The sequence below is a fragment of the Marmota marmota genome, unplaced genomic scaffold (assembly GCF_001458135.2).
Source record: "Marmota marmota marmota unplaced genomic scaffold, marMar, whole genome shotgun sequence".
NCBI lineage: Eukaryota > Metazoa > Chordata > Mammalia > Rodentia > Sciuridae > Marmota > Marmota marmota.
In genome coordinates, this window is record NW_025999898.1 from 2,633,506 (window position 1) to 2,645,833 (window position 12,328).

Below are 12,328 nucleotides of genomic sequence, written 5' to 3' on the forward strand. Positions count from 1 at the left end.
ATATATATATATATATATATATATAATGCACTAATAATAAATGAAAATAGAATAACTAACTAACTGCAAATTGGTACAACCACTCTGGAAAGCAGTATGATATTCCTTAGAAAACTTGGAATGGAATCACCATTTGTCTCAGTTATCCCACTCCTAGGTTTATACCCAAAGGACTTAAAATAAGCATACAGTTATGCAGACACATCAATGTTTATAGCAGCTCAATTCACAATAGCCAAGCTATGGATGAATGGATAAAGAAAATGTGGTATATATACACAGTGGACTATTACTCAACTCAGCCATAAAGAAGAATGAAATTATGGCATTTTCCAGCAAATGGATGGAACTGGAGACAATCATGCTAAGTGAAATAAACCAATCCCCAAAAAACAAAGGCCGAATGTTTTCTCTGATATGTGGATTCGAACCCACAACAAAGGAGGATGGGGAGGGGAAGAGTAGAAGTCCATTAGATTAGACATAAGGGAAACAAAGGGAAAGGAGGGGGAGAGGAATAGGAAGGACAGGAGAATTAATCAGACATAACTTTTTTAGACTTGTATTTGAATACATGACCAGGGTAACTCCACATCATGTACAACTGCAAGAATAGGATCCTAATTAGAATAAGTTATACTCCACATATGTATAATATGTCAAAATACATTCTACTGTCATGTATAACTAAAAAGAAAAAAAGATAAGGGATAAAAAGTATAAAAAAACAAAAACCAGGGCTGGGGTTGTGGCTAAGTGGAAGAGCACTCACCTAGCATATATGAGGCCCTGGATTCAATTCTCAGCACCACATAAAAATAAATAAAATAAAGGTATTATGTCCAATTACAACTAAAAAATAATTATTAAAAAAACATGATAATAATATATATCATTCATTAATTTGTATATTGGTAGAATTGGAAGAAATTTACTGTTATAATGTAAATTAACCCCATATTTATTAGAAACAATATTTCATCCTGAATGTAGATGACTCAATCAACAATTCTCTGTATAAAGGGGTGGAATCAGCAGTTTGTCAAATCTGGGCCTCCCAGCTGTTGGGAACTGAGAGAAGAACATCACTTGTCTCCCAACAGGCCAGAAGATTTTTAGATATTGTGGAATGTTGTAGATGGTATGACATTTACATTTTAAAGTATAGATTGTCTTTTCTCCATCGAGTCACTGAGCTGGAATTTTGCAAAGGAAAATATCTGCTGTCTCAGGAAGATTCAGTCCCAAACTCCCAACTCAAATAACATTTGAGTCCTGTTAAAAAAAAGAAAAATTAAAAAGTGGTTAATATAAAAAATAGCTTAAATAAATTTTATTTTGTATTTATTTTACCACAATGTTTTTTTAAAAAATAGCTGCATCTTCTAAGCTGAGAATGATAATGTTTGGCAAAAAATAAATTCATGTTTCATCCCTCTGTCTCTGCCATGGAAATTGATAAAGATTCTTCACATGTGTAAACTTTATTCAGGTTCCTGAAACTTTTTCTAAGTCCACCTGTGTACTTCCTTATAAAATCCAGTTTTAGCAAAGAATTCTGCTAAGTCAGTTTAGCAAGAATTCCTCACCCTTGCTCTATCTGATCATTTTCTGCTGTGATCAGGTTCCTCATCCTCGTCATTTCCTAGATAATGTCTGATCCTCAGGCCTATCTTCAACACAAATCCATTAGATTAGGTTAGCCAGTATCCACCTTACCGCTGATGTTTCTTAGTAATGTTCCTTCTATTGAGCCCTATCCTGTTCCTTGGCTATAAATTCTCACTTGCCCATGCTGCATTCAGAGTTGAGTCCAATCTCCTGCTGAAAACCCCTTTGCAGTGTTCCCTGTATCTACCACCATGAGCTGGAAAAAAAAGTCTTCCTTACCTTGCTTTAAAAAGTGTCATTGAAGAATGTTTTTCTTTAACAAAATGCAAATGGAAAAGATCTTAGTGTTTAAGATGGGAACACTCTGCATTCAATGTCTGCTTTGGTGATTTACCAGTTGTGTGACCTTGAGCAAACTCTGTTGTTTATACACATGATTGGGCCACCAGGGTTTTACCATGCTTGCTGTGGGAAATAATTGGGGTGCTACTATTTGTTTCATAGGGTTGTCATGAAGATTAAGTGAGACAGTATATGTAAAGTGTTTAACACAATTCTGAGCATTTGGTAAGCATTCCATGAATGGAAACTACTATTCTTGCTTTTTGCTTAGTCTCTGTCTTTCCAAATTTAAGAGTCACCTGAAGGTCTGGCAGGTTTTCTTTTTCAATTTTTTGTTGTTTTTCTGTGTGTGTGATTTTTTGTTGTTTGTTTTTCTGTGTGAGCATAGTTGGGTAGACAAGAGTCCTTGCACATGGGGCCACTTCCTCGCAAGGTCATTATGTTCCCCAAGAGTATATAGCCAGGTGCCATGGGAGGCACGTGTTTGCAATTGAGAGGGAGTGTGCAAGTTTATCTATGTACATACAAAATACTGTTTCCTTAGGAGACTTCATTGTCAACCAATTAAGTCAAGAATTATTTCCTCTTATCGTAGTATCAACCAAGGTTGCTGAGTGGGAAGATAATTAAAGATTAATTGTCCAAAGGGATAATTTGTGTTCTAATTGAAGTCTCTTATCCCACTCAAAGGTTGTAGATATCAGAAGAAAATGTGATGACTGATTATAAAAATTCTGGTCTATAGGTTGGTGTGGATCACCAGGCTCTTGGGTCACAAGGTCTCCCAGGTCTCCTGCTCCATCTTCACAGTCAGAGGTACAGAGACTAATCTTAGGTGCCCTTCACCTGGAGATACCATTTCTGTTGCCTTTTCAGAAAGGCCCTCTGCAGACTCAGGGGAGCTAAAAAGACTTTGGGCAGGACCCCTGGGTTCTGACCAGCCTCTGCCACCAGTTTTCTTTATCTTGCTAGGACTCCAAGACATGGAATAGGGTTCAGTGTGGTGCAATTGTTAAGAGCACAGGCATTAAAATCTGGCAAACTTGTGCTTAATTCCTAGTGTTTCCACCTCCCTTTGGGTCAATGTATGATTCTATGATTTCATTCGGAGCCTGTTTCCTCAGCCATGAAACATGAGTTTTGGGGAAATAAAATTCCTTTTTCACCAGATTATTTATTGTGAAGATTACTCAAGAACTTGGCATTTGAAAGCCCTTTGCATAATGCCTGGCATAAAGTAATATTTAATTAAAAATAATAGCTAATATTTATTAAACACTTATTCTGTGCCAGCCTATACAGGCATCAATCATCTCATTGAATTCTCACAACAACACAGAGTGGTAGATACTATTATTAGCCCCTTTACAGATAAGGAACCTGAGATATTTACCCATGGTCACACAATTAAAAAGGGGACAATTTGAGCCCAGGTACTCTGACTCTTACACTGTCATTATTGATATCACTATAAGCAAGAAAAATCATGAGTGCCTCCCTCCAACTGTGGAATGAACTGCTCTGTCCTCTGATTCTCTCCAGATCCCTCTAATGTTAATGTACCTCATTTCCCCCAGGTTCACTCCTGAATTTTAGCCACTGTTAATTTATTCATCCGACAGACATGCATTGAGCAGCTACTTTGTGTAAGGCTCTGTGGTTGGCCTAGATTAATCAAGGTCCTTCCCTTAACATTGCTGAGTATTGAAGAATAAAAAGAACCAGTCATACGAGAAGCCAGAGGAAGAGTGACATCTGGGGCCTAAGGGGGCATAAATTGGAGGAAACAGAAAGGCAGAGCAGATGAAAAAGGAGAAGGAAGAAGGATGGCATGAGATGACCCCTTTCCTTGCTGGAACTCAGACTTATAATTCACAATCTGACCCCCTTAAATATAATATGTTCAAATTAAGACACATTATTTTTTCAAACTAAATTCCTTCCTCTTCCCTGATCAGCGGCTGCACAATCAAATACTTGCCCAAGCTAAAGACCTGCTAAACATATTCTTGAATTTGTCCTCTCCTCTCTACTGGCCTTGACCTTTACCTTGGTTCAAACCATATCATCAGTCACATGAGCTGATGGGTTGCAAATGTGCACATCTGACTGACCCTCTAACTGCCTCCCTGCTTCCAGTTACTTCACCTGCTGCCAGATACTCTCAAAATTAACACATGAACATATAATCCCCTGGTGTGAAAATCCTTATGATTTGTTTAGTCTCAGAATGACATCTAAACTCTAGTCATCCACATGCCTCAGAGTACCAGCCATACCTGATTATTCCTTCCTACTCAACAAGAACAGGGCAAGCTATTTCTTCTACTTGAAATTCATTTGTGGCTCAGTGGTAGAGCACACTTGGTTCAATACCCAGGACTGCAAACAAATAAAAAAATTAAAAATGAACATAAAGTACTAGAGTTCTATCAACCTAATGAACTCTCAAAAAAAATTAACAGCAGCTAAACTTCTCATCAAATGTATTTCTGCTTGTTTGGTTATATGTCTATCTCCCCAAGAGACTGCTCAGTGGATTTGAGATTCTGTCCTGTTGAGCACAATGCCTGCTACACCACAGGTGCTCAGTAATTATTTGTTGAATGGATGCATGCATGAATGAAAATTGATAAAGAAAGCACAGAAAAAAAAAATCAATGAGTCCAGCAAGGACCAAAGACTGATCCAGCAAAGGACCATCCTTAGTCTTATTAACACAAATTTAGGGTCTACAAGGCAGCTTGGATGCCAAGAACTAACAAAAAGTTAACCTTGCCTTGCCACATGGGAATCCCGGATTGTCAGAGCTAACTAAAACCCAGGGTGATACTAAGACCTTGAGACAAATGATTTATCAAGGTCCCCTAACAGGTGTCAACAGACCAGGAATAGAAGCTAAGACTCCCAGAAACTTTCATCTAGGCCAACATTCATCCAAAGTTCAAAAGCAAGAGAATGAAGATCTTCTTGTACATAGGGGCTCAAAAAGAAGGTACCCCTTGCCTCAAATTTCCAAATGCATAGCAGTCTCTGTTATACTTTGGATTGTGCCTCCCATTGCCCATCCCATAACAAATTAAAATATTAAAATCCTAACCCTCAGTTGCTCAGAATGTGACAATTGGACATAGAGTCATTACAGGAGTGACCAAGTTAAAATAGGTCATTAGGGTAGTATATAACCCCATGTGGATGGTGTTTTTATAAAAAAGAAGAAATTTGGATATGGAGATACACATATATGAAGAATACCAAGCCTAGAGAACAGAGCCTTCCATCACAGCCCTTAGAAGGAACCAATCCTGACAAGACTTTGATTGCAGACTTGCAGCTTCCAGAACTGGGAGACAATCATTTTCTATTGTTTGAAACACTCAGTTTGTGGTACTTTGTTATGATAAGCCTAGAAAACTAATGCAAGCTCTCTATAGTAGTTGTTCTTAAAATGTGGTCCTTGGACCAGCAGCATTAGCATCACCTGGGATTTGTTAGAAAAACAAGATCTCACACATGTGAGGCAAGCACTCTATCACTGAGTTAGATACCCTGCTTCATACTGCTTTTTAATAAGGAAAGGTAGGCGGGGGGTTAGGTGTGTGCTCAGTGGTAGAACACTTGCCTAGCAAGTGCAAGACCCTGAACTCAATCCACAGCACTTTCCAGAAAAAAAAAAAAAGAAACAAATCTGCCTGGTTTTAAAACTAAACTCCAAACCTCCACATGAGATTGTAAAGGTTGTGTCTCCCTGCTCACTCTTATCGTTTTGTAGCATTAAATAACTTCATGCTTTCTTTCCCTTTCAAAACTGGCTCTCAGAAGAAGATCTGCTCACCCTGTTTATAATGAATTTTCATCAGTTGATTACAGTTTACTATGAATGCTCCTCCTTCTAAGTCAAAACAGCTTTAGGATAAAGACAAGGCCTATAGCTATAAGTACAAAAGTCTTCCAGTGGCTATCCATTACCAGGTAGGAATACAAAGGGCTTTCTTATGACCCCTGAAATACCTAGGCCCAGGAACTACCTACCTTGGTTATTTGCAGAAACTTAGCATGTTTGCAAACCTCAGCTCTGTACCCCCAAAACAATCAACAAGTTCACATAACTACACTAATAAGGCAGGATTCAAATTTTAACATTAGCCAACCCTACATAAAAGCCCCCCAAACCAATCCACTTTCCAGACCTAGATAAGGATCTAGAAAATGTCCAAGACTCTGGTCCCCAGATATCTGAGTTCAAGTTCCTGTTTTGCCAATTAACTCTCTTTGATACCTCAGTCAATCTGTTTGTCCTTTCCTGGTCTCCATTTTGCCTCTGAAACAGGATCAGTCTTGGTCAGGGTGACCTCCAAGGTCCTCCCTTGCTCTGCTCTGGACTGCTCTGGATTCTCAGATTGTGTTGCATACACCTGGGATGGGGTCCAAGAATTCCTAAAGGGGTCAAACAGATTAACCATTGGGCTGGGTAAGTTCCAGGAAGGACTCAAAAATTAACCTGGTTACTCTTGTTTTCTCCTTTTTATTAATCTTTACCACGTATAACTCTGGTGAGGCATCATTCCTCTCCTGTCTCCATTGTCCAGGTACCATCCCCCTACCCTCCCACAAAGAGTGCTGCATTCCCCACCCCTAGAACTTTCCCTTCCCCCTATCATATTCTGCCAATCCTCACTCCCTCTATGAAACCCTCTCTGATTCCCCAAGGCCCTTTAATCACAGCTTCCTCAGATCACCTTGGTATATAGTCCTATACCTATTATATAGCTGACCTCTTAGGGTCATAGAGACCATCTCCTGTTAGCATCTTCTGCTTGGCTACTCCCCTTGGGATTTGAAACCATTCTGTGTTCGATCCTTTGTCCTATGAGCCTGGCTGGGCCTGACACAGTTTCATTGTGGAGGATATCTGAACATTTGAAATGCTTTTCACTGAACTGAAAACTAATAATAATAAGCCCTGGCTACTAGGAAATGTTCTTAAGTATTCAAAGCAATACCTCTCTTGTTACTCCTTGGATCCTCCTGGAATCACTTGAAACAGGCTGACAGCTTAACAAATGAGAATCCAGAGCTCATGGAGGTGAAGCAATTTGCTTAAGACTGGATTGGCAAATTGACAGTAGAACCTGAAACACATTCCAGAGTTCTTCCCTCCCCATCCAGGGCATTAGAGTGTACGCCATGTGGTGAAATCATAACTTTACCCTCCTTTAAGAAACTGCAGCTTGGGTCTGCCTCCCTATGAACATATAAAAACACATATACACCTGCACATATGCATGCATACACACAAGTTATAAAAATCTTTACACTGGCTCCAGCCTGATTGAGGCTTCATCCTTTCAGAATCTAAGACTATTTTTCTCCCTCTATTAGTATCTTTCTTTTAAAAAATATTTATTAGTGCATTATAGTTATACATAATAGTGGGATACGTTTTGGCATAATCATATATGCGTAGAATATAATTTGTTTCATTTTAATCCCCAGTACTTTCTCTTTCCCGCTTCCTGTTTCTCTTCCTTTACTCCTTCTATTTGTTTATTATTCTTTTTAATTGGTATTCTTTAGATATACATAAATGTGGAATTCACTGTGGTATATTTATATATGCATATAGCATAATTTGATCAGTTTCATCCCACAGTTCCTCCCTGTTCCCACCCCTCCTCCCTCCCCCCCGATTCCCTTCCTCCACTCCACTGATCTCCCTTCTTGGGAAGAATAACCCAGGGCAGTTCCCAATGAGCTCACAATGCATTTTCTCAAAGATTTTACAAGGAGCCAGGAAATGCTGCATTTGGCCCTCTGTGCTCTAATGAGCTCCCCTCAGACCCTTCCCTCTTCTCCCTCTGCAATGACTTGCCTATCAGGGAGAAAAGAAGGATGAAGGCTCTGGAGTGTGCATTAGTTTGCTAGTATGAACTCAACAAAATACTACAGGCTAGGTACTTTAAACAACAGATTTATTTTCAGATAGTTCTGGACTCTAGTAGAAGTCCAAGATCAAGGCATTGGCAGGTTTGGAGTCTCCTTCATCCTCTCTCCTTGGCCACTTCCTCGCTTGTCCTCATGTGATCTCTCTTCTTCGTGCTTGTATCTTTGATATCATTATGTGTGTCCAAATCTGTAATCTTCTAATCTTCTAAAGACATCAGTCAGATTGGATTCGGTCCCATCCACATATTTCATTTAACCTTAATGATTTCTTTGAAGGCTCTTTTTCAAGTACAGTTATGTTCTAAGATAGTGAATGTTAGGATTTCAACATATGAATTTTAGCAAACATTCCAACACACAGTGAGAAGTGGACTTCCCAGTAGAAATATTGCTTTTTCCCCTGTCCAGCATTCAAGAAACCATATTATCTCACCATAGCCACCACCTATGCCATTCAATAGGATCATGCAGGAATCAATACATTTACATGCTTATTCATATGCACATAACTATTAGGTGAAGGTGTGTATGAACAAATGCATTTATCCTAGTGTGTTTGGTTTGAGTGTGTGTGTGTGTGTGTGTGTGTGTGTGTGTGTTGTGTGGATATAATGTGAACATGCATGTGTATTTTCAGGTACCCTCCTACAAATATGTACATGTGTGGATGACTACATGGGTGGGTATAAATATTTTCTCATTCACCATTCACTCATCAATTCAACAAAGATGTACTTATGCTACAGTCACTGTAGAAGATTCTAGGAATAAATAAAACAAAGTGTGTGGATAGTGCACACCAGAATACATGAAGGTTAGACTTGTTTGTCAATACTGTGTAGGTGTCTCTGAAATCTCTGAACATATGTATGTATGCATCAGTGCCCAAATCAAGCTTGGAGAGTTCCTGACTGCATAAGTAAAGATACATCTTCTGTCAAACTAAAAGATCCTGCTGTGGGTTCTTTCCCCCAACTCTAAGGATCAGATTCAAGCAGCCTTCCTGGAAGCCTGAGGCAATTGAAGCATCCTCTGTCCACTGCTCTCTTATGTTGGAGACCTAGAATGCTGGGTCCCAGCCACTCTGCCCTCCCCACCCATAGGGTGGTGAGGCATTTCCCGATAACAGGGGACCCAGAGTCCAGGCCACTGGGAGCCACCACCTGAGCTTCACGTGGTTTTATGGTTTCACAGTTAATGTTTTGCCTTGGGTTATTTCTGCTTTAAGAGTTCAGCCAGAAAAGGCAGGAGAGAGACAGGGGCAGGGGAGATAAGGTGCCAGGTCACCTGCAGGAGGCACTTGCCTTAGCAGTCACCTCTGGCACCACAATACTTGTAGGGTTCCAGGTATACCAAAGGAGGGAGCCGCCCAAACAGGGAGAGAACAAGGGCTTCTGGGAACATGAGTGGAAAAGACAATCATTTGCAAATTGATCCGGGAGCCCAGCATCCCCTCTGCCACTTCCTAAAGGGCCTAGGAATACCCTCTACCAATAGCCAGCCAGCCTGTGCTTGGTCTCCCAGGATGAGTAGCTTACTACCTCCAAGATGCTCTCCTAAAAGTTCTCCTTTATACTGAGTACTTCCATTCATTGATTCTGCTTTCCCTCTCAAAGAAATTAAATATCCCTAGGAATAACTGTCCTTAAATTAATGTGTCTAGAAGATTCCTGTTTTAAATGTTAATAAATAACCTGGGGAAACATTATTACTTGATAATTTGAGTGCTCCTTCTTCCCATTTTAAGGCTTTTAAATCCCTAGGAACTCCTGTTGAAAGATAGGTAAATATAAAAATATTATGCTATGTATATATACATATATATGTATACTATGTTTATATATACATGTATAAATGTACTTTATACATATTTATGTATCAATATCATAAAATATATATTTTACATGTATATATATATATATTATATGTACTATATAAATTTTATATGCCACCAGTTATTATTTACTATACTAGGCACCATGTGCAATATACACAAACTCTTTCTTAATCTCCCCTATACTACAGAGCATTAGTATCTCTATTTTATAGAGGAAAAAAGTAAGGGATTAAGTACTTTGAGTGAGACCTCCCAGTTAATGAATAAAATTCAAACCAAACCAAGGTCATTCTGATTTTAGGCCTGTCTTCTTAAGTGCTGTTCTACAATCTTTCCTATGCCTTGAATATAGTAAGTCTAAAAAATGCTTAATAAATTATTTAATAAATTAATGTACTAACTTATCCATTCCCAATAACATACAGCATGAGTGAGTTTATCACATCAGTCAGCTGTATCTGGAGTGAAAGATGAATTTTCATGTGAAGAAAAGAAACAGTCTGGGGCCTGGTCCACTTCCCAGAAGACAAGGTCTTTCAACTTCAAGGCATTCTCAGAGTAGTTGTGTCAGGAGATGAATGAAAATAAATGCAGTAGGCTTCTGAGTTTCTCCTCTGAGTCCATAGAAGAATCTGAGTCTTTAACCTAGAAATCTTTTATCCTCCATGTCCTCTCTTCCATCAATATCTGCTCAAATGTCACCTTGTCCCTACAGCTTATGCTCCCATTTATTCCCTCAAGGCAGAATTATTTCTCCTTCATTTGTGTTCCTGTTGCCTTTCATAAATACCTTGAGCACAACACACCACACTTCATACTGCATTTATGTGTTTAACTATCTAGCTCCTAGGCTATGAGATCCTCAAATGCTGAGCTATTTAGTCTTTGAGCCTAGCACAGTGCCTTGCAGAGTCAGCATTCAGCAAATATATGCTGTGAGTGAGTCAGGGAGTGAGTGAGAGAGAGAGACTAGAGAAAGTGAGAGTCATCTTGCAAAAAGGAGGAACCCCTGAACCCAAAACATACCGTGGTTTGTTAGTATCTTACAAATGATATACAGGTTGTTATCACCATTTTGCTCCTGCCACAATGGTTGGCATGGCAATTCTCTCTTTTTGCCAGAGTCCTCCAGAGACCTCCCCACAATTCCTAGTGAAAACTGAGTCATGAATCATCTGCCAGGTACCTTCACCAATCCAGCAGCCACTAAGGTAGAGGATTCCTTCATCACATCCCTCTTCTCCACCTCAACAACTCTCTCACTCTGCCTAGTGAACCCAGAGGCACCCCTAGCACCCTCTGAGGTGTCAGAGCAGGAAATCAGGGCCGTGGGGCAACTCCTTAGTGCTGACCTTCCCGTGATCTCATAAGTGCTTCCTTCATGGGTTTAAACAGTCAATAATTCACCAGCCTGTAAAAGATAATAATGGAGTAGAAAAACTCTCTTTTATTATTTTTCCTACCATTTGCTGTTAACCTACTATGGGCCAGAACAGCACATGGTATCTGATAAGATTATCACACTGAATTCTCAAGATAATAATTCCCTATGAGATAGATATTATCAGGGCCATAATAGGAATTTGGTGGACCCTAGGCACTGTTGCCTTCAAAGGCCCCTTCCTCCATTAAAAATACTAAAAATTCTATTTCACAACTTCACTGGCTTAAAAATACTAAGATTGTCGTAATATTGTATATGAAGACATTGTCTTTGATGTAAAAGTTCACTTTTTATTCTTCTTTGAAATTGATACCTTGCACAAGCTCCTAAAAATATCACATGACCTAGATGGGCCTCCTATGCCCATCATTTTACAGATGAAAAAAAAACGAAGCTTAAAATACAGAGCTAAGAATGGTAGAAATATACTTATGATCAATTGTTTTTAGGCAAGAATGCCAAGACAATTCAATGGAAAAAGAATAGTATCTTCAACAAATGGTACCAGGATAGCTAAATATCTACATACAAAAGAATAAAGTTGAACACCTACCTCACACCATATACAAAAATTAGAATGGTGTCAAAGATTTAAATGTAAAAGCTCAACTATAAGCCTTTAGAATAAAACATAGATATAAATCTTCATGATCATCCAGTGTCTTATATGACATGAAAAGGGAAAGCAACCATAGGAAAAAAATTGGCTAATTGGACTTCATAAAAAAAAATTGTTTAACTTGTGCTTAAAAGAACACTAGAAAGTGAATAGAAGGACTGGGAGTATAAATTAGTGGTGGATCATGTGCTTTGCATGCACAACACTCTGAGTTCACATTCCAAGGAGGTGGTGGGGGGAAGAGAAGAAAAAGGTAGGGGGAGATAATCCTCAGAATAGCAGAAAATATTTTCAAATCTTATATCTGATAAGGGTCTTGTACACAGAATATATTAAGAACTCTTGCAACTAAAAAGACCACAAATAACCTAATGTAAAAATGGCCAAAGGGGGCTGGGAGTGTAGCTCATTGGCAGAGCGCTTGCCTAGCATATGCAAGGCCCTGGGTTCAATCCCCAGCTCTGGAAACAAAAAAAGTTGGGTGAAGTACTTGAATAAACATTTCTACAAAAAAAAAAAAAAAAAAAAA

The 12,328-nt window shown here is 39.0% G+C and overlaps 1 long non-coding RNA gene across 1 annotated transcript; it reads right to left on the reverse strand.

Annotated features, from left to right (window-relative positions):
- Positions 1-940: 940 nt before the first annotated feature.
- Positions 941-7,150, reverse strand: LOC125615114. The gene is made up of 3 exons (XR_007345676.1): positions 6,957-7,150; positions 6,233-6,390; positions 941-1,275 (listed from the first exon to the last, which is right to left on the reverse strand). It is a non-coding gene; the product is annotated as an uncharacterized LOC125615114 (long non-coding RNA).
- Positions 7,151-12,328: the final 5,178 nt, after the last annotated feature.